This window comes from Atractosteus spatula, chromosome 10 (assembly GCF_055471065.1).
Source record: "Atractosteus spatula isolate fAtrSpa1 chromosome 10, fAtrSpa1.hap1, whole genome shotgun sequence".
Classification (NCBI taxonomy): Eukaryota; Metazoa; Chordata; class Actinopteri; order Semionotiformes; family Lepisosteidae; genus Atractosteus; species Atractosteus spatula.
Window position 1 is genome coordinate 26,094,275 of NC_142715.1, and position 21,580 is coordinate 26,115,854.

At 39.4% G+C, this 21,580-nt stretch overlaps 1 non-coding gene across 1 annotated transcript; it reads left to right on the forward strand.

Annotated features, from left to right (window-relative positions):
- The first annotated feature begins 1,599 nt into the window (after positions 1 to 1,599).
- On the forward strand, positions 1,600 to 1,671 carry trnat-cgu (transfer RNA threonine (anticodon CGU)). Its single transcript has one exon. It is a non-coding gene; the product is annotated as a tRNA-Thr (tRNA).
- The last annotated feature ends 19,909 nt before the right edge of the window (positions 1,672 to 21,580 follow it).

A 21,580-nucleotide genomic window follows, 5' to 3' on the forward strand; every position in this document is an offset into this window, starting at 1 on the left:
GGAACAGAGGTTGCAACAGAACCTGTCAGCTGGTTGGGTGTTTGTACCGGGAAAACCGAATCCATACAGTGGATAAGTAACCCCATGTTCTACATTGCATCTCGAGAATTTCATTGTTACCTCAACACAAGTTTTTATCAATTTAATTCATGAGTAATGTATTTACTTTCGAGTTTAGAGTAACAGTGGGTAATAACACTGATTAGCGATTTGGTAACCGAACGATATATATTGACATATATTCTCTGTTGTGTATCTCTTTGTGTTTGCATCTCATAACATTAAAAACAAATCTGAGAAACAACAAAAACAGAATCTAATGCGAGAGCTTTTTCAAGTCTTTGGTACCCCATCGTGCTCCCTTAGTCCCAGTAGACCTCTCGTCTAAGAAGATATCTCTCATCTATCTTTGTAGAGATCAACAGGTGGTCCACAGCTGATGGGAAATTAAGTAGTGACCTGCATCAGCTGCAAAGGAAAAAGTATAGGTTTATTCCATGCTGAAAAGAGAAGGTAACGCAACGTGGACCCTTCTTCGGGTGTGATGTGGAATAAACCTTTACCTGTTCCTTTGATGTTAATTTAGACCGGATCTCCAGCAAATACCTAACAGGCTACAATCCCGTTAGATAAGGTGTTAAGGACGACCTATAAGTAGCAGTATCTAAAGTGGACAGTTGCTTTCAGTAGCTAAAGACAGGCTACACTGCTCCAGGTGAGGCTCGAACTCACAACCTCGGCATGACTCCGCTGTGCACTGCTGTATAAGTACGGCGCGCTGACCGATTGCGCCACGTAGACTACTTTCCCTTCCCACACTGACGTTGCACAAACACAGGGTGAAAACGATTTCGGCATGTTTTCCGTCTCTCCGTGGGAGAAAGGGACAGTAAAAGAGCGAGGAAACTACAAGGGAAGAAAATGAAAAAATAGTGCTCACTGCAAAAGAGGGAGGAGAGAGATGGTCAGACACGTAAATCAGCCCGGCGGATTTACACTACAAATTTGTCATTTGTAGTGACATTTATGAGTTTTCATGTGTCTGAAACTGTCCAGTTTGTATTTTCGTTTCATAAATCCAGTAAACTTGAATAAGACAAGAAGGCACACACTGCTCATCTGCGGAACATCACGTCCGATGTTTACAGTGACATCAGAGATTGAAAGCGAAGTCGTTTTTTATTGAAAGTTAAAGGAAACCTGAATATGTTTGCTAGACGTATTTCAGAATCACAGTGAAATGTAATATGATTGCTGCACAGATCTGCAGTCTGCAATTAAAATACGGTTTGTGCGTTGTATAAAATATGCCATTCAAACCTTTTCTAAAACTGCAGAGATACATTTCGGAATGCGTCTTCCTGTAAAAATAAAATATCTATTTGATTTGACGGGCGCTATAAGCAGAGTCTGAAGCCAGCTCCACAGAAGAACTATATTCAGTGGGCCAAAAAAGTGAGTATTTCACTAAGTGAACAATTACTGTACATCATAATCATATTTGTTTTACTTCTCCTGCCATTGCAATTTGTGCACAAAGATTTTTTTTATTTATTTTCAAAATGTATTAGCCTTGATGGAAAAGAAAATTAAACTGTGGGCGCGGTGGCCAAGTGGTAAGGCGTCGGTCTCGTAAACCGAAGAGCACGGGTTCAAACCCCGTCCGTGCCTGGTTTGCTTACCACGACATACCTTTATCTAAATCGTCAATTGTCTTGCAATGTAAAAATCTCTGTAATAATAAGAAAAGAAAGTAGTTAATAATCCTTTGACAAAGTAACGGGCATCCTCCACTGCTTGTCAGGATGGCTGAGTGGTCTTAGGTGCCAGCCTCAAGAACTCAATCGTGTGTAGTGACAGTTGTTATTCACAACCCGGATTTCTATGGAAGCCCGTTTCCGCCAGGGAGTAAAAAAAAAACGCGCTATGGTATCTCAGAATTCCGACTTAGCAGCTCAGAATTGCGACTTAGTAACTCAGAATTCCGACTTTATATCTCACATTTGCGACTTCGAAATAGCCCATATTTCATTGTCCTTTTGTTATTGTAACGGATTCGGGTTCTAGGGCTTGTGCCCTCGCAGCTCCCACCCTAGTTCGTGCCTCACTGCATTGGCTCGAACCCAGGTCTTGCCAGCTGAGCTAAAGAACACTTTTTTTAAGTAAAAAAGGACATACAATGAGATACCATAGCGCGTTTTTTTTTTACTCCCTGGCGGAAACGGGCTTCCATAGATTTCCCTTCATGTTCATTAAGATGTGTAATTTGTATGTTGCTTATATAAGAACAGTTTCTTCAAAAGTTCTGTCAATTAACAGTGGAGAGCTAGCCGATGTACGTTTTCATGAAAACTCTCTTTAAGGCGATTACAAGTATCTTAAGCAAATCTGCGTCATATTTAAAAAAAAAAGTTTAGCTCAAGATGCAACAGGAGTATAAATTAATTCTCCCGCCCTACATTCCAAGATATGGAATCTTATTTTTCTTGAAGTTTCTGATGTTGGTCGTTATTGGAAATTGCCCGGTGATATCGACTCAGGTACTCAGTTGTTACGTGCTGTAATTCGATACATGCAAAGCATTTATATTCCCTCAAATTATTAATAAGGTCAATAATGTATTAAACATTACATGCCACTTTTTCTCTAAATGATGTTCACGATGGAACAGTGAGAAAGTCGTGCCTAGATGTGCTTGAACCAGCACCATACTATCATTTTAGTCCCGACCTGACCGCACTGAGCAATGGTACGACAGAGAGTCCAACGGGTCGGTTTTCTGCTTTTACAGTTTTTGGGAAAAAAAATAATCTGCAGTTTTAAGCAAGTATTTTATTTCAAATTTTGCAAAGTGTAAGTTTTTCTTGAAAAACGTTGTTTCAGAAAGAAACTGAGTTGACGGGAATAGCCCTGTCAGTAGAATATTTAACTTTTCATCTCAGCTAGTTCTTCTGTGGAACAGGCTTCAGAACTCTACGTACAACGCCTTTGATGTCATTTTATTTTTACAGCAGACGCATCCGGAATGTTTTTTTTTTACTTTTTATTTGAACAACAAAATAGACTCAATATAAACAAGAGCACTTATAACATCAGTAGAATCGTCAAGGGTACATAAAATAATACAATTACACTTTCTGAAAACGATTAAACTAGGTAAATCAAGATAAGGTCCGCACAGCTTTAATGTTCTTACATTTCGAAAGAGTCTGTAATTACCCTTTTTCGTCTATTTTGAACTATTCAAACTTAGGACTCGTACCAGACCATTTCACTCTACGTACAGTATATCTCTTTTCGTAACGAAATGTATTCTAATCGTGGACTGCAGATCTGTGATATAGCCGAATTCGAGGGATCCAGCAATCGTACTGGATTTGACTGGGATTCTGAAATGTCTCTTGCAAAGGTATTTGGGTTTGCTTGAACATTTAATAAAAAAGTGATCTGAGACTTCCTAGCTTCCAGTCTATAATCTCACTGCAACTAAACTAGGATGTGATGTTTCGCAGATGTGCAGTGTGCCTTTACGCTTGGATGTTCAAGACTATTCGTTGCTTGAGCTCCTCACTGCGTGTCCTGTACTGTATTGTGATTTCGTTGAGATTATCTACGAGGAGTACAGCGACTAGAACGCCTTGAACTTTTTTTCGGTATATAAAAGAAAACGCTAAAGCACATACAAAGTAACTAACATTTCCTATATGTAGGTTTTATGATTATGTCTCTACAAATTCCTTAGTGACAGGCGATTTCTTTCCGATATTTGTTCTGGCGCGGTGATTGATCCCATACTAAAGATTATTTTTATAAAGAACATGTCACCTGCAAACTGGTATCGGGAAAGTTTTATAATATTACTTTTTATTTAAACAAGTAAATTTATCATAACCTATATGATTTCTTACCAGCGTGGAGCTCGAATTCACAACCCCGAGATTAAGTGTTCGGTACTAGTTGCGCCACAGAAAAAATGAAATATCTTATTTATATTAAATACTGCGGCTCCTGACCTTTTCTTCTCGTCATAGAAAAGATCGGTCTGGTCTCCAGATTATCAACTATAAGATCAGACCGTGCTCCTTTGTAAAGCAGTGTTGGTTCACATTGCTTATATGGGGCAACACATCAACTCGATGATCGCTCGCTGTACACGCATGCCCCCCCTTCACTGAAATAACATAGAGGAAGGAAGCTCTCTTGTCTTGGGCTGCTGTCACCCGGATTCAAAGCGCGGGTATTGCGGTCACAGCACAAAGTACTGACCACTATACCATCGCGGCGAGCTGGGACAGACTATCCTTAATTTTATTCAAATGCTCACAGTGTCTTTAATCTGATGGATTCATAAACCGTGCTCATGAGAAAGTCACAAACCTGTCATCTACACACTGTTCCCAGAGCTGGATAGGTGATTCCAGATTCTACAGCTCTCCAGCAGTAGTGGAAATCAGGCTACAGAAATGGAGAAAATCTCTTCAAAATGTGGAAATATATTCCCGAGACGAGTCCTTTCTCAAAGGTCAACTCTGCTTGCAAGTCACCCCTCCCCACATCGCGCAGTGTAGCGGTTATAACCTTCTATTAACACACCAAAGGGCTTCAGTGAGAAAGCGTGCAGAAACAAAGCGATCTCTTTCATTTATACGTTTTGCACGCCTGACTGGGTTTTACGCTGCTCTTTTCTACACTGAACTGATCATTTGGACACCGTAAGTCAAGAGAGACACATTTCTATGTAATCAGGAAACCAGGAATCCTAACCGTTAGCCCGTTAGTGCCACAGAAAAAAAAAACGTTTCAGCAAGATAAAATTGCAGGATAAACACATTTTTTTCTTTTTCGTAGGGCTGGTGTTTTGTTTGATTTAGCGAATTTTTTACACTCTGACACATGACTTAAAAGGCTGGTAGAGTATATTTAATACAAGAGCGCTGAACAACAATTTTCATCTACCGTATTGTCATGTTTTTTTAAAAAAAGCAAGTTAAATGCATATATAGTAAATGTTTTATTTCATATCATAGTGTTTATGGTCTGATAAACGTAATTCATTATTTAACGGACATTTGGTATAATTAAAAAAAAATACTCATTCACGAATGTAAACATTTTTTACAATAACGTGTTTTATTGTGATCTGCGCCCCGTGCAGCAATATCACCAGACAGTTTAATGGTCTGTCGTCCTTTTACAGTTCTGGGTTTTATTCTGTCTTCAGATGCACCAGATGTATTTTTAAAATACGTAAATAACAATTCTGGTGCAGCGAGGCATTCTGATTAATTCAGATTCACTCTTCACGTGTGTTACAGATATCATATAATGTTTTTGTTTCCACGCAAAACCTCGCATGAAAGTGAAGTTGATAAACTTTACTTGTAACATATTTAACAAGGTACAGTGCCAAACTATTAAAATACATCAGAAATGTACCCAAACTCATCTTATTTATGTATTTGAAACGAACGGATGGGAGACTTTAACATGGCTTTCTGGAAATTCACTTTTAGGAGTTTTCGGAAGTCAGGACCCAAATATGCTCGTACAGTGAGGGAGGAGTGCTTGAGTTCCTGCTTTCAGCTCGTGCATTGTTTCTACTTGTGACCACCAACAGAGAGAGCTTTACCGGTTCACAGAAACGTCCCAGGAGTTTTCTGGGGTAAGAGGGAAGAATAAATGTAATAAATGGAGATGTTATTGCCGCTGGGGAGTATGAAGGCGGTTTAGTGAGGCGGTGGTGTGTAGAGGGAGGAGACGCGCATTCCGCACGGGCAGCGCAGAGCAATGAATCACATCTGCTGCGCGTTGAGTCCTCTCCTATATAACCGCTGAGCCCGGACACACAGCCTCTCCAGCCAGTGTTGGAGATTTACAGGGTTAAAACCCAGAAGTTGAGAGTAGAGTTTGTGTACGATTATAAGATTAAGGGGATAGGGTTTGGTGTACAGAAGAGGCTTAGGTTTGGTTTTTGTTTAGTTTTGACACATTTGTAACGGCCATGGCGGCCTGTAGGGTCGGCATGCGCCGTTACTTTTGCGCGCGTTTGGTGTACAAGAGTGGTGAGGGCTCGGCTCACTCGGGTGATATTTCACGGTTGGACTTTTCAAGGAAGGTGTTACAGAAAGAGTTAAAGGTTAAGGCATTAGATGTCAATTGCTTAATTACTTTGCCGAAGGGAATTGGTTTTGACATTAGTTTCAAATCGGCAAAGTTATTGGAAGAATTTGGGAGAAAAATAGAGGAGAAAAAAGATGTGGGCCTGATTAGAATGTTTGAATGGCAGAAGCTGACGGATCTTTCTAATAGAACTGTGATTGTTCGCATGTTTAATGAGATGGTGATGAAGGAAGATATTGTGACATGGTTGTCTAAGTATTGTTTAGTGAAAGGTGAGCCTCAGAAAGTCTTGGATGATGATGGCATCTGGAACTGTGCATGGAGAGTACCTATTTCGTTGCATGAAGACAAAAATGGTTATGGTGGATTTAAACACATTCCTTCCTTGATTGGATTAGGTGAAAATAGAGGCCTTGTGTTCTACCAAGGGCAGCCAAAACTGTGCAGGAGATGTGGGGAGCTGGGTCACTTTGTGGATGCCTGTACAAAGGTGGTGTGTGGTAAGTGCAAGGAAATTGGACATGCATATACTGAACGTACAAGCGTGAGGAAATGCAATCTATGTGAGTGTGAAGGTCATGTGTTTAAAGACTGTCCAAATTCTTTTGCAAATAGAACAAAACTGGGAAGACCGATGCAAAAGCAGGAAGAGTTTGAAGAGGCATTTAGGGCTGGAGCAGTGGTTCTGGATCAGGAACTGGATGTGGTTGACGTTGAAGAAAGTAGTGGAAAAGAGAGCGAGGGTTCAGAATGGAGTGAAGGAGATGAGGCTGAGGTAGAAGAGAATGATGATAATGTGGAAAGTGAGGTGGACTCTGAATTGAGTGGTAGCATCTCTCCTGATCGTCTGCCACCTGTGGAGACTGAAAGCGCTCAAATGGAATGTATAGAACAAAGGGTGCAGGCTAAAAGGTCTGCTGAGACATCTGATATAGAAAGTGATCTAACTCCGAGTGGAAAAGTGAGGGAAGATCATTTTCAGAGTCCTCAGATGGCAGGTTCTCCCATGGGATTAGTTCTCTCCAATCCTACTGATCCAGCTTTAGAACTAGAGACTCAAGGAGGGCAGGTGGAGAACCATCCTATTGATGGTGGGGGTGGTGGAGGAGGAGGCGGCAAGGAGAGCAAATGGAAAAAGAAAAAGGCCTGTATAGTAGGTGTCACAGACTGAATGATTCTAGCCAGAGTTTTTAGTCTTCCCTGGTCTAACATCAAGTATGGCTCTGAACATTGTGTCCATAAATGTGAGAAGCATTCGATCCAAGTTAAGGGCAAGGACTATATTATCATTTGTGAGTAAGGTAAATGCTGATATTATGTTGTTACAGGAGTGTGGATTACCTTTTAAAAACAGCTATAAGGATATGGAAGAACTGTGGACATTGGGCCCATCAATTTGGAGTGGGTCCAATGAGAATAAATCTGATGGTATAGCTGTTTTAATTAAAAATAAGATGGTAGAGGTACATCAGTACCTTGTAGTGAAACCAGGGAGAGCACTGGTGGTGTATCTGGGTTTCATGAATGTCAAATTTAAACTTTTAAATGTGTATTGTCCGAGTTGCCCACACGACAGATATGTCCTAATTCAGGAATTGAGAGAATATTTATTGGGATGGGAACCACTGGTTTTAGCTGGGGATTTTAATTGCCTTTTAGAAAGAGAAGGCAGAATGAGGGGTGAGAGACGGGTCCAATTTGATAAATCATCAATATTATTGCAAACTGTATGTAAAGATTTTAAACTGAAAGATGCCCTCAAACTTCATAGTCAGGGGAGGGCAGGTTTCACATGGCACAAGTCTAATGGGACCCAAGCCTCACGTATAGATTTTATTTTGATACGTGATTTTACTTGCACAACTGCAGGCTTAACCCCTGTTTTTTTCTCTGACCATTGTTTACTGTCATGTACACTTGCTATTCCAACAGTTGTTACTGTGGGGAAGGGTGTGTGGAAGCTGAATATTTCACTTCTGGAGGATGAGGAAGTGAGGAGCAGGTTCAGGGAAAGATATAAGGAATGGCAGACTTTGTACGACCTGTTTGGCACAAGAGCACAGTGGTGGGAGGAGGTAAAGGAGCGTACAAAAGCATTTTTCATAGAGATGGGGAGGAGAAAACAGGCTAGGATACGAAGGGTTGAAAACGGATTACAAAAGAGATTGCAGAGGTATGTTAAGTTATTAGAAGAGGGGTGGGACTTCAGTGAGGAAATCAAAGAATTAAAGAATGAGCTTTTAAATCTCTCTAGAGAAAAGATTAAAAAAATCATGTTTCAAAGCAAAGTGAAAGAGCTTGAAGAAGGTGAAAAATGTACAAGATTCTTTTTCAAGAAAAGGGTTGCAGGGAGGGGACTAATGTCTGCATTGAAGGGACGAGAGGGGGTTTTGCAAAATAGTATGGAAGACATGTTGACTGTAGCTGAGGATTTCTATGGGGAGTTGTTTGGAAAGAAACAAGTGTCTAAGGATTTGTTAGAAAAATTTGTGCAAGTCATTCCAAAAAGTGTAAAAGATGATACTGTGTTATCAAAAGGCCTTTCTGTAGAAGAGTTAATGGAAAGTTTGAAGACCTTCAAAACGGGTAAGACTCCAGGGTTGGATGGTCTACCCATTGAGTTTTACAGGGCCTTTTGGGATATTTTAGCATTGGATCTTTTAACCATTTTTAAAGAATTTGAGTTTTTAGAAGAACTGCCGGACAGCTTTAAGACGGGAGTTGTGATCTTACTATTCAAAAAGAATGATCGCACAGACCTGGCAAATTGGCGACCGATAACTTTATTGAATTGTGATCTTAAACTGCTTTCCAAGTGTTTAACGCTTCGATTAAAATCTGTCCTGAGTGAAGTCATTCATCCAGATCAAGCTTGTGGAGTGGCAGGGAGGAGGATCACGGACAGCCTGATACTGATTAGAGATACCATAGGTTATGCGAGAGAGAGGAATATTGGATTGGCGGTTTTAAACTTGGATTTTGAGAAAGCTTATGATCGTATCTCTTATGAGTATATGTTTAGAGTACTACAAAAGATGGGGCTTTCAACCAGGTTCCTCACTTGGGTAAGGTTATTATATAAGGGTATAGGAAGTAGAATAATGATTAATGGCAGCATGTCAAATGTGGTTAATGTGAGTTGCGGTGTTCGCCAAGGCTGTCCGTTATCCCCACTCCTTTTTGTTTGCTGTATAGAACCACTGGCACAAGCCTTGAGAATGGAGAATGGGATTGAAGGCATTAAAATCCCTGGGAGTGGGGCCCAAGAGGTGAGAACTGTACTATACATGGACGATGTAAATGTTTTTTGTACAGATTATAAGGGAGTCAGAAATAGCTTGGAGGTGACAACCCAGTTTTGCGGAGCATCAGGGGCCAAGCTGAATAAAAACAAATGTGTGCTGATGCAATATGGAAACTGGAGTGAAGAGGAAAATGTGGGAATCACAATTCGTAGAGATGAAATAAAGATCTTGGGAATAAACTTTGACAGAAATGGGATGGGGAGTAGGAATTGGGAGAGGGTGGTAGGGAAAGTCAAAAGCAAGATCGGTCTGTGGAGTTTACGGGAATTAACAATGGAAGGCAAGGTTTTAGTTGTCAAGACTGTAATTTTACCACTACTGTTGTTTGTCAGTGCTGTTTTTATGCCATCAAGGTCTGTTTTACTGGTTTTAAAGAGGGCTATTTTTTATTTTTTCTGGAGGTCAAAATGGGAGAGAGTAAAGAGGGTGGTTGTAGAAAAAAAGGTGGAAATGGGTGGAAAAGGCATGCCTGAACTGTTCACTTTCCTAATGTACAAATATGTATCATTACATTTGTCTTTAGCGGTAGGGAACAGGGGGAAAGTATCCTTTATGTCTCGCTTTTTGTGTGGTTTTTATTTAAGGACATTGAAAGTTTTAGAGATCCCTTTAACAGCACCCGTTGCTTTTAACCTCCCGTATTCTTATTTTATCATAAAGAAATTTTTAAGGGAACAGAATTTGGAGAATGAGGCACTGGATGTGTTGACAAGCGCAAGAAGGTTGGAACTTGTTGTGCAGGGTAGAGGTGCAGTATGTCACATTCGTGGCCTCGTGGCTGGGGATCCCAGCCATGTTTGGAAAAGGGTTGGCCACACAGTTTTGTTGAATAGACACAGAGATATGTGCTGGTTGATTGCACATGAAGTTTTACCAACAAGGGCTGTGATGCATTCGAGAGGCATGGGGAAGACATCAAGGTGTCCAGTGGAAGGATGCGGACAAGAAGAATCCATCCGGCACGTCCTGTGGGACTGTGGCATCGCAAAAGAGGTGTGGACATTGGCTAACAGCTGGATAAGGTGTTTTCTGGCTTGCGGTATAAGTGACCCCCAGGTAGTGCTCTATGGACATGGACTTGAGAAGCTATCAAAATCGGAAGAAAGCAAAGCCTGGCAGGTCATCTGTTGCCTAAGGGAAGCTTTATGGAAGACTAGAACTACATTGGTATATAGAATGGAAAAAACCCTGCCTCTGTCAGTGATACAGAAGGCTGTGTCTTATTTGAGAGACTACATTTTGATCCACCGGAGAAGATTTGGGGAGAAAGAGACTGAGAGGGTCTGGAAGTTGACATTATGGCCCAAGCATGTTGCAATCAAGTGGTGATGGATCACAGGTCATGTTTCAGCAGGTCATGTTGGAAACTTTTTTTTGTGATGCCTCTTGCCTTGCACAAAATCTGTCTAGTGTTTTTATTCTTCGCTTTTGTATTTTATTTAATTTTATGTAAGAACTTAATAGTGTAACTTGTTATTGCTTGTGTATCAATAAAAACTTTTAAAAGTATTTTTTTAATAATACTTCAGAAGGTGTTGGAACTGACTCTTTTGCTCAGTTGAGGCTATAGGAATCTGTGTTTCTTTTCAGGCTGTCAGGAATAGCGCTTATTATATTTTTTTCTCAGACTAAACAGTATCGTTTGGCTGAATTTCAGTTAAATGCCTAGTTTAGGAAGATCAAGAATGAGTTAAGGAAGACAGAGGTGGAGACTAATGGAAGTTATGAAAGCCATTAATGGGTTGTCTCTGCTTGAGCTTGATTTAGACCTTAGTAGGGCAAAGTCTAGGGGTTAATTGCAACAAACTGAAAGTGAAGTACTAACAGGCATTCAACCCGTGTTTAGTACACAGCTGTGGTCTGAAGTTGTGCTCCACCTTAAGTCCAATTGTAACGAACGTTGCTGCTGTGCTTAGTCCACAGCACTATACTTAACCTGTTCTCAATTGCGACGAACACAAAGTAATAGTTGTTGTCCCCTAGAAGTGACTAAACTAGTGAATTGTTTTAAACCACCTCTTAATATGGCTTGAGCAACTTAGTACCATACTTGGTGTAATGAAGAATCGCATTAGAAGGCTCCAGAATATAGTGGAAATAATATTGTTACCATGTACTGAATTTATGCATCCGTCGCTTGAAAACATTGTAATATTTAATTAAAATTGCTTAACACTCATACCACATTTATTCATAATGAAGTTGATTAATGTGTGTATTTACAAAAGTGACATTTACTAATTATGTTGAATGTTAATCATTACTAGTAGCTGTGAAGTTTAAGGTGCTAGGGAGTGAAGAGAACAGACCCTAAGCTATTATTTATATAAATGTAGCGTGAGGCTTTAATGTGTTCTATAAAATCGAGGAGTCAACTGGATAGATTTGTTAAATATTTTAGTGATGGGTCTCCGTATTTGTGGGTCTCCATATTCAGAGGAAAGCAGGGATGAGGAGGAAATAGGTGGCACCCAAGCATGTTAAAGGAAAAAAACTCAGCATCTTAAGTGATTTATGATGGTTTACAGTCCCTTTTCTGTCCTGTGGCTGTGATCCAATGACTGTGTTGAAACAGCCAGGGTTGTGCTAGCTCTTGATGGACTGGTATACAAACCAAATGACAGAAAAGCAAAGCGTTGTTTTACAATTCTGAAAGCTCGTTCAATGTGGCTTCTTGTGTTTTTATGACTCCTGTTATAGTGCTGGTCTTGTAATGTTGTTGGATTGTGCAGAGGTGTCAGAAGATACTGTTATAAAAGATAAGCATGAGTTAGCAAAACAACTCGCCAGCAAGCACTTCCCCACTTTGAAAGGAAGATGTTGGAACTGATTCTGAGAAGGTCAGAGGAACAACAATTGTTGTATTTATTTTTTCAGGTAGTTTTATAAGTCTAATTTTCAGTAAAGTTCTGTTAAAAATAAATTAATGTCAAATTAATACAGTAGTGTCCTGTCTCAAGCCCACAGCTGCAGTTCTCATTTGTTTTGTGACTAATTGCAATTGAGTATCCCTCATTTGGTGGATTTTAGCCTCAATGCAATTCTTAGATTTAAAAACTATATTTAAACTAAATTTCCTCACTAATTTTAAACAAGAGACAAAGTAATTAGCGTGGCCTATGAATTAACCTACTAATCAGATGAAATGTGCTGATGCACAGTCCCCTGCAATTCGGGCTAAATAGTACAACAATGCTGAGCCCTGGGAACTGGATTAAGCACAAAATGAGCTGAGCTCCAACTTTGTTCCAAATGTTTATTAAGCACAAGTTGAGCTGAACTGAAAGGAAGACATTGGAACTGACTAAAAAATAACTTAATTTGAAATGTACGCTCCTACTGATACAGGAGAGAGAGAGAAAATCAAACTTCTGAAAAGTAAGCACAAAACACACCCTGCTAAAGAAATGTATTGCCTTAAAAAATTGCTTAGAAGGTCAGAGGAACAATTGTTTTTTTTGTTTTTTTGCACAAGTTTAATTTCCAGTTCTGTTAAAAATTAAACTTAACTTTACTGGTTATTGGTCGGGTGTTTTGTAACGATTTAGCTATAACGATGTGTCCACTTATTCATCTGGAGTGTTAAACAAAATTAATGCTGCAATAATACAGTAGTGTTTAATTTCAAATGCACAGCTGCGGTTCTCATTTGTTTCATGACTAATTACGATTGGGTATCTCATTTAATAACGGTGTAGCCCCATCAGGTGAATTGTAGCCTAAATGCAATTCTTAAATTAAAAACTAACTGATTTGTCAGGAAATTTAGTTTGAATATAAATAAGAAACAGAAAAGTAATTGTATATTAATGTGGCCTACGTTTTATCCTACTAATCAGAAGTGTTCTGATGCACAGTCCCCTGCAGTTCAGGCTATTTAGTACAACAAGGCCGAGCCCTTGGAACAGGATTAAGCACAAGTTGAGCTGAGCTCCATCTTTGTTCCACATGTTTTTGCTGCAATTGAACTCGGAGTGGGAGATGATCTCCAGAATGTACCATACTAACTTAGCACGCGGCTGTGTTTTAACTTGGGATGTCCATTGCAATTGACCCTATGGGTTTATATACATGGGTTTCTCTGCATACACTACCATAAGGGAGGAATGGTGAGTTGGAGGGAGGGCACCAGTTTGGTTTATCAAGAATACACCAAACTGAGTAGAACTACAGATCCAACCATTCAAAATGTGCAAGGTATGCTGCAGTAAATAGCAGTGCTTGTTCTGCAAAGAACTGTAGGATACTGCATGATGTATCAAAGTAGGGTGAAATATCTTGTAAAACTGCCAGGCGGAGCTATGAAAGCTTAATGTCTAGAAAATGTTTGGTTTTGAATCCCTGTCAATACTGAGGGACAATCTTTTGTCAAGTACACAATTTAACAGTCTAAACGGTACATACAATTTAATAATTTTAAGCTTTGTATAGCATTGTTAAAAATTAAACTGATTAAAAAGTACACTGAAGTGTTATAGAGGACACGCGTTGTGTATTCTCTTACATTTAAAAACAACATTCATTTTAATGTGATATGAAAGATTAATAAAGAATAATATTGGATAGGCTGTAAGCTCAAAATAGTACTGTAGTCCACTTTCTTTCTAAACATCTGCATCAATTTGTCTCATTCACCTATGATTACTTAAACATTTTGCCTACCCTTTTCAGCTATAGCTTTTTTGAACCCAGCTCCTGGCATGAGTTTTCCTTTAACAAAAACATTTCTTTGAAAAACTAAAATAATAAATTATACTGATTTGTTGCTATTTCTAAATATCACAACATGTTCAAAGTTAAGTGATTTATTAATATCTAATAATTTCATCTGCTTGTATTCTAAAATTGTATTTTGTTTGGGGTGGTTTGTCACAAACTTCAATTTATTAAACATCTGAGATAGGGTGTTCCAGACCTCTGTTTACTTTCTGAAACTCCATCGATATTTCCTGTTTTCACACAGATAAGAATAAACTGCATGTGCAAATCTTTTCACAGGCGGAAAGATGTTCTGTGCTCAATAGCTCTTTAACACAGTACGCATTATGTCATATCTTTAAGCATCAGTTGAAGCATTCTGAAGTCTGACAATCGTAAAAAGTTACCAAATACTATTGGTGAAACTGTTAGCTGTCCTGGATAAAGCGATTAGAAAATAGTTGGATTTACACTTGTAAGAAACTTTCTGATTTTAATGGGATATGGAAGATATTAATAATAAATGATTGGATGGTCTAAATGGAAGATGTATAGAGGAGACATGTTGAGTCTTTTCTTTTCAGCTTGAAATTAACTTTTGCCTACTATGTATATTCCATTGCAGACATTTTAATGCAACGCAGCTCCATACTTCTCACAAAGTCTAGGCTAGGTGTTACACCCCACTGTGTTTATGTAGATTAGACAGTTCTACTTGGGGAGGTAAAAGAACTTTCAGTTTTCTGGTGTCATTGTTGGCCTTTAACATAAGGCAATCAGCAATCAAATGTCCTGTTTTTTCTTAAGTTGAACAAAGATGTGCCACATGCATACAGTGTCATGTTGTATACTTTTAATGCTACTACAGTACAGCTTGTGGGAAATACATTTGTCCTGTATCAAAGTTTAACTTACCCTACACCCTACATTACAAACTGAGTGAATTCAACAGAATCGTCGGCTAAAAGCAACATGTCAAAATGTTCCCAAAATAACAAAAAGTGAACGAGTTGAGGATTCGATAATAGAGTAATCATAACAATAACTCCCGAGTTGTTTAATGCAATCCAAACGAAAGAAGGACACTTAAATAAACATGAAAAGACTATTTTTTCATTGACGAAAAGTAATGTCGCACTCTCTCTTGTTTAATCTGATTGTTTTATTGCTGCACAGACTAAAACCAGAGAGAAATAGCACCTCTTTCTTTGAAGCATTTTGTTTATCCTATCGTGTATCGGTTTCCAATTATACAAAGAAAGTTATGAGAATCTCCAATTAACCATACTTATGTTTTCCTGGAGAATGCAAAGCCCTTTTGCCTCTGGACCAATCAAAATTTATGGATGTGGTTCACCCCCAGTCCCAAAATTGTGAAATGGAAGAGCGGCGTAGCGGTCGGCTCTGGCTGTCCCCTCTGTGCCGACACACTGCACATTCAATCCCTCCTTCTCTTGACTGATGGGCAAAAGGTGGATCGCAACATGATCGATTCTAAGTCATTTTTGATAACAATGAATAGTCACCTTCTTCCCTTCTGACAACGGTCTCTGCTTCTGCTTCCTGCTTCTATTGTGTGTGTGTGTGTGTGTAATAGAGTAAATTTTTATAGAGAAATGGAGGCTGGACAGTATGCGTTACAATATAAACATTTATATTGATTTAAATCTTGTTTTGATTTAAATCACAAACGCGTGTTTAATTATGTGTTTTTTTAATCATAATCAGACTAATGCAACATAAATTGATACAGTATATTTGTCTTCTAAGTATCTTAATAAACTTTCAGCATAGCTTTCTACCCGTTTAGATTTATATTTCTTGGGATTTTGGGATCAAACGTGGAAGGATTAGATTGTAATCGTTTTTATTTTTCAAATACGTTTTAGAAAAGTGTAATCTATACCTGCCCAGACTGTACGCCTTCCTAAACCCCGCCCTGACCACTTTCACTCCTGTCCTGCTCTTCCCTGCGCACCCCAGCTGGGCGCTCTTCGGCCTCTGCCCAGGACGAATGTATATTTTGATATTTACACCCGGCGCGGCACCGAGGGAGCGTCTGCATTTATAACTTAGTTTTTAAAATTAGTCAAGCAATATGAAGCATCTCCTTTTACTTTTAAGTCCCTTAAATACATTGAGCACAGCTTTCTCACCACTTAAGATTGCTTTTTGATACCATCCTTACACAAAGCAGAAACTTTCCGATGACATACAGTACAAGTGGAAAGATCTTTAATTTAACTGTTTAAGTCTTTAATTTTGTTATGTTATACGTTTTAGGAACGTTTCATCTAAACAAACACCACAAAACTATTCTCTGAATATTCAGAAATGATTGTATTTCTGAATGTTATGTTACACCTACAGTAGTTCATTGCTTTAAATACATCAAATTAAGACAGTTAGGTGTAGCACTTTAGCTCTTTTTTTCTGAACCAGGGAAAATCTGATCATGTTTCTCTATAACAATAATAAAAAACTTTATTTTACATATCACCTTTAAAAGTGGCATCTCAAAGCAATACAGTAGATCGAAAAACAGTTAAAAGGGACCAAAGTAAATACCAGACAAATGCAAACGCGTTTTTAATAAAATGCTTTTATTCATTCAGCAGAGAGTGAGAGGGACATCCAGCAGAGAGAGACACACACACCGGTTTCCATTGACAAAAGTAATTGTTTTTTTTCAATTCCTCTTGTCTAACAGGAATGTTTTGTTTGTGGACAGACTGTTAGACTAGAGGAAAAGAGCGCCTCCTTCTGCGAAGCATTTCGTTGATCCGATCACAAATTCTTTTCCAGTCGCACGAAGTAAGGGTTGAGAATCTCCGATTCACCATGCTACTAATGGTTTCCCGGAGATTGCAAGGCAAGGCACTTTTGCCTCTGGACCCATCGAAATTTACAGACGTGGTCCACCCCCAGTAAATTTCAAAAGTCACAAGATTTCGAAACACGAGGGCGGCGTAGCGGTCGGCTCTTGCTTTCCCGTCTATGCCGATGCACTGCAAGTACAACCCCCCCTCCATCTCCTGAGTGATGGGTAGCAGTTGGATATCTGGGAGAATTATTCGTCCCACTGGCGTCTGTGAATTCCGCTCTGTGAACGGTGATTCCTGGGGGGAGATAGACGGCGGGGACAGCATCAACAAATTCCTGCGCGGTGGTGAGCGGAGAGGCCGGGATGGAGTGTCCTGAGGCGGTGTGTGCTCTGCGGGGGGCAGAGCTTCCGCCAGGCATTGCAACCTGCGCGGCGGGGAGAGGCACTTTTCGGAAGACAGCTGCTCAACTGTTTGACTGCTGGAACATACTGTCTCCTTCCTCTGCATTTTCAGGAGTGTCTCTAGCCTCCCAATCCTCCCCAGTAATGCGTCGTACTGCTCCCGCTGCTGCTGAAAAGTCTCCACACAGGTGCTGCTTCTACAGGTTGGCACCCTGGCCAGTGGCCGAGAGCAGAGACCCACGGCCTGTGGCAAAATAACATAATTCATGTAAGAAATAAAGTCACACAGTAGTATTCATCAGTTGCGGAACAGACGTCAAAATAAACTTTTCTTTTTTTCCGTCTTACCGCTTTCTTTTTTTACTGTCCTGGTGGTAGATTTCGAAGATCGTTTCGCCCGTGCGGTGTTTTCTTGAAGAACAGGCTACGAAGATTATAATTATTATTATAATTGAATTTAAAATTCAAAACGGCAATAATACCTTGTAATATGCGCTGTAATCGCGTATTTCAGATGAAGTCTGCTGTATTTGCTTACCCTTCACTCTTTGGAAGCTGGGGCGGCAGAAGCACCCCGTCTCTTCCCGTGAAAGGTCTTGGTCTCCATACTGTACTGTGGTCCCTGTAGTGCAGGTTCACAGTTTTTTTGGTGATGGGAGCTCACCCAATCCCTTGGTGTATTTATGCTATATTCACATGTACGGCTAGAATGTTCATTGTCTTCCAATGAAAGGCGGGTGCCTTTTGCCGAAGTCGGGAGACATTAGAGGCTTGCCACACCCGGACTGTTAAACCAATGCATTAGCACGTCAAAGCCCATTGACGACCCGGGCGCAATAGTTGTTTTGTCCCTTGATTTACTGATCTGCATTAATTATGGAAATCGAGTTCCTGCTCTGTGCAGACCACCTGGTCCCGCTGTCGCCCACAGAACAGAGGCTGCGCCAGAACCTGGCACTGCTGGAGCAGCGCTGTCAGACCTGGGCGCCGACAGTCAATCTGGACAAGACCAGAGTTATGGTTTTCCAGAAAAAAAAGCCAGACCTCAGGGAAACGGGTACAAATTCACACTTAACAACACATTAACACCTAACAACGGGAGCAGGGACGAATTAGGCCAGTAACCACTATTGTTAAACATACAGAAAAGAATATTAAAGTATTGAAGTATTGGCTTTAGTATTAGCCATACAGAACATTAAAGTGCCCCTTTTCCATTCAGCGGGTGCCTGAGCCGCTGTGTCCTATCTTCTGACAGTCGCCGTTGTGAATGCCTGTAGAGTGTATCTTATTTTTAGTACTATATTTTTGTATTATATTCCCTATTAATCAAACTCTAAGAGTATGTATCGGCTTGTCCCCTCCTCCCGCCCCTCTCTGTGTACAGTAGAGCCTCCTGTCCAGCCAGCACATGTCCACAGACATTCACAACAGCGACATATCATAAAACGTTTGCACATATAGTTAAATTATTAGTTGTTTTTCAGGAAGTTAAAAAAAACACTTGGATTACTTATCCAGTCTCTTGAAATAAAGTTATTTTTCAAGCAATGCAACAAACGTCGGCAATGTGTTTTTTTTTAATCCAACATTGACAGCCACATCTTAAATCTTGTCAGTCAGCTCTTTTTTCTCTATTTGAATTGTGGCTTACACATCGCACGACTTTAAAAGCTAGAAAGACATGTTTCGATTCACATTAGCTGGTGAGCCTTGTTAACAAAAAAACAGACAATACACACAGAGGGGGAGGTCAAGCGAGAGAGAGAGTTTTTTACCCTCTGTCTAAAAACCCAAATAACCCGGGGCAGAGACTCTGGGGGGGATCATTGCGTGGTACAGAGCGGAGCTCAGTCAATTCTTATGGAATGTGTTTTCTTTCTTCTTTTTTTCAGCATGGAATAAACCTGTTACTTGATTCATATGGATGCCTGGTTCCGCCGGGGATTCAAAACATTTTTTATTTTTTTTTAATCGGGTATCAAAGGGAATAGCAGTATAACCCTGTTCATGCACAAACAGTGGCATGTTACATTATTGATTTGGGTGTCTCCTCTTGCCAGAAAGCTCTAAATTACATTTTGAGCGTGGTTTTTGATTTTTTTTAAATTGCATTTTGAGCACGGACAGCACATACAAGGGTTAATTGCACAATGAACTGCGCCAAGAAATTTAAAATAGTCTTCTTTAGGTGTGATACAGTCTTTTAATACAGTCTTTGCTGTGCTCTTGAGGGTCCTTGTGATATTTCGAGCTCTGGTTGAATGATAAGTGTCGCAGTTTATTTATGGGTTGCAATTTAGAAAAAGTCAAAAACCGCACTCAAAATGCAATTAAGAGCTTTCTGGCAAGAGGAGACACCCAAATTAATAATATAACATGCCACTGTTTGTGCATGAACAAAGTTATACTGCAATTTTCCTTAGATACCCGATTAAAAAAAAATAAATTTTTTGAATCCCCGGCGGAACACATTCCATAAGAATCAGCGCTTTTATACAGTATATCGCCTTTAAACACATATATTTAAACACGCGTTTACGATTTAAATCAAAACGTGATTCAAATCAATATATATGTTTATTTTGTAATGCATAGGTGACTATTCATTGTTATTAAAAATACTTAAATTCGATCATGTTGTGATATTTAGAAATATAAATTTGTTTGGTGCGAATGAGGTTTTATTTAATCTCTGACCAAGGGAAACGTTTCATTTTTTCAAAGAAATGTTTGTTAAAAAATAAAGTCATAGTTACATGGGATTCAATCACAGACCATGTGACATGGGAGTCAGGAACCTAACCCACAGCACCACCGGCACAGTCACATACTGAGTGCTGAAAAAGCACTACAGAAACATTATCGAAAGACAATGCACAGATTTGATAAAGCTATAAAATAATGTAATTAGGCACAGAAGAAGTTTACAGCACAGTACAATAATATATGCTGACCATGACTTTAGAAGGATAAATTACCTTACACTCAATTTAAACACAAGCTGTCTTTAGCCTTCTAAGCTGGTTCATACAGAAATGTAGAGAACCAGGCTCAGAACACACAGCTTCATTAGCGAATACATATGCAGGACAACTGGAGAAGACGTTTTACAGTGGATGGATTTTTAGAAACATCCCATCAGTGACATTACTGAAGTCAACTCCTAGGTAACTGTCGTGTGGATAGTTTCACAAGAATCAGACAAAGGTTTAAGCATCGCTTGTTCTAGATAAAACTGCAAAAAAAACAACAACCCATAATGTACTTCTTTGCGGCTCTGTTTGCCCAAATCATATATTCACAACGTAAAATTAGAAACTAATATAACTTTACCAAAATCCTCAATATGGAAACAGAACCTGTGTAATTTTTGACAGATGATGTACTCGTAACATTTTTACAAGACGAACTACAACATTTAAAAAATGACTTGTATGTACTTGATATCTCTAATCAATCCACGGCGAGATAGTTAAAGCAGAGTCCCCGCACAAAACAAAACTAAAACGCCCTGGGCATACCGTTTCGCGCTTCTTATCAGTTGCTCAAAAGTAATTTGACCGTATGAAATGCATAATATAAACCTAGAAACATATACGTGAGCAGTATTTGCGTAGTATCGGTGTCAAGACATACCTCTCAAATACTGTAAATCAAGTTAAAAATATCTCAAGACCGATTCTGGTCATAATGAAACCATGTTTTGTGTATGTTTTCTTTATAGTACCGAGACCAGCCATATACTGTATGTTTATGTTCCAAAATTAATATAGTTTATGGCCTTCACACGCGTTACAGTATGCTCCTATTCTTTTTATGCTCAGCTACTAAGATTTCCCTTCAGTGGTAAAATTCCATATGAATATTCAATACTACAACGGGCACAGTAAAGAGGTTTACAGTAAATCTTTCTACGACAGACCAACGGACCACGAGTGCCCCTGTCGGTCAACCAATCACGTACCGCGGTACCCCGCGTCATCTTGCATCACGATGCGCGACGCCGTAGCCAATTACCTCCGGTACGTGTCTGTACCGCGCACTTTGAATGGCTGCATCTGTATAAATTGAATTGTTCTATTTTTCAGGCTTGCATAGTCTTATTCATATTTCAGTTAAACCTTTTCTTCTGTAGTAATTTCATTTGATATTAAAATTAGTCCTGATTTACAATTTTTGGACATGGTTCATCTTAAAGAATTTTGTACTAAGTTTCAGTTTCAGTTTA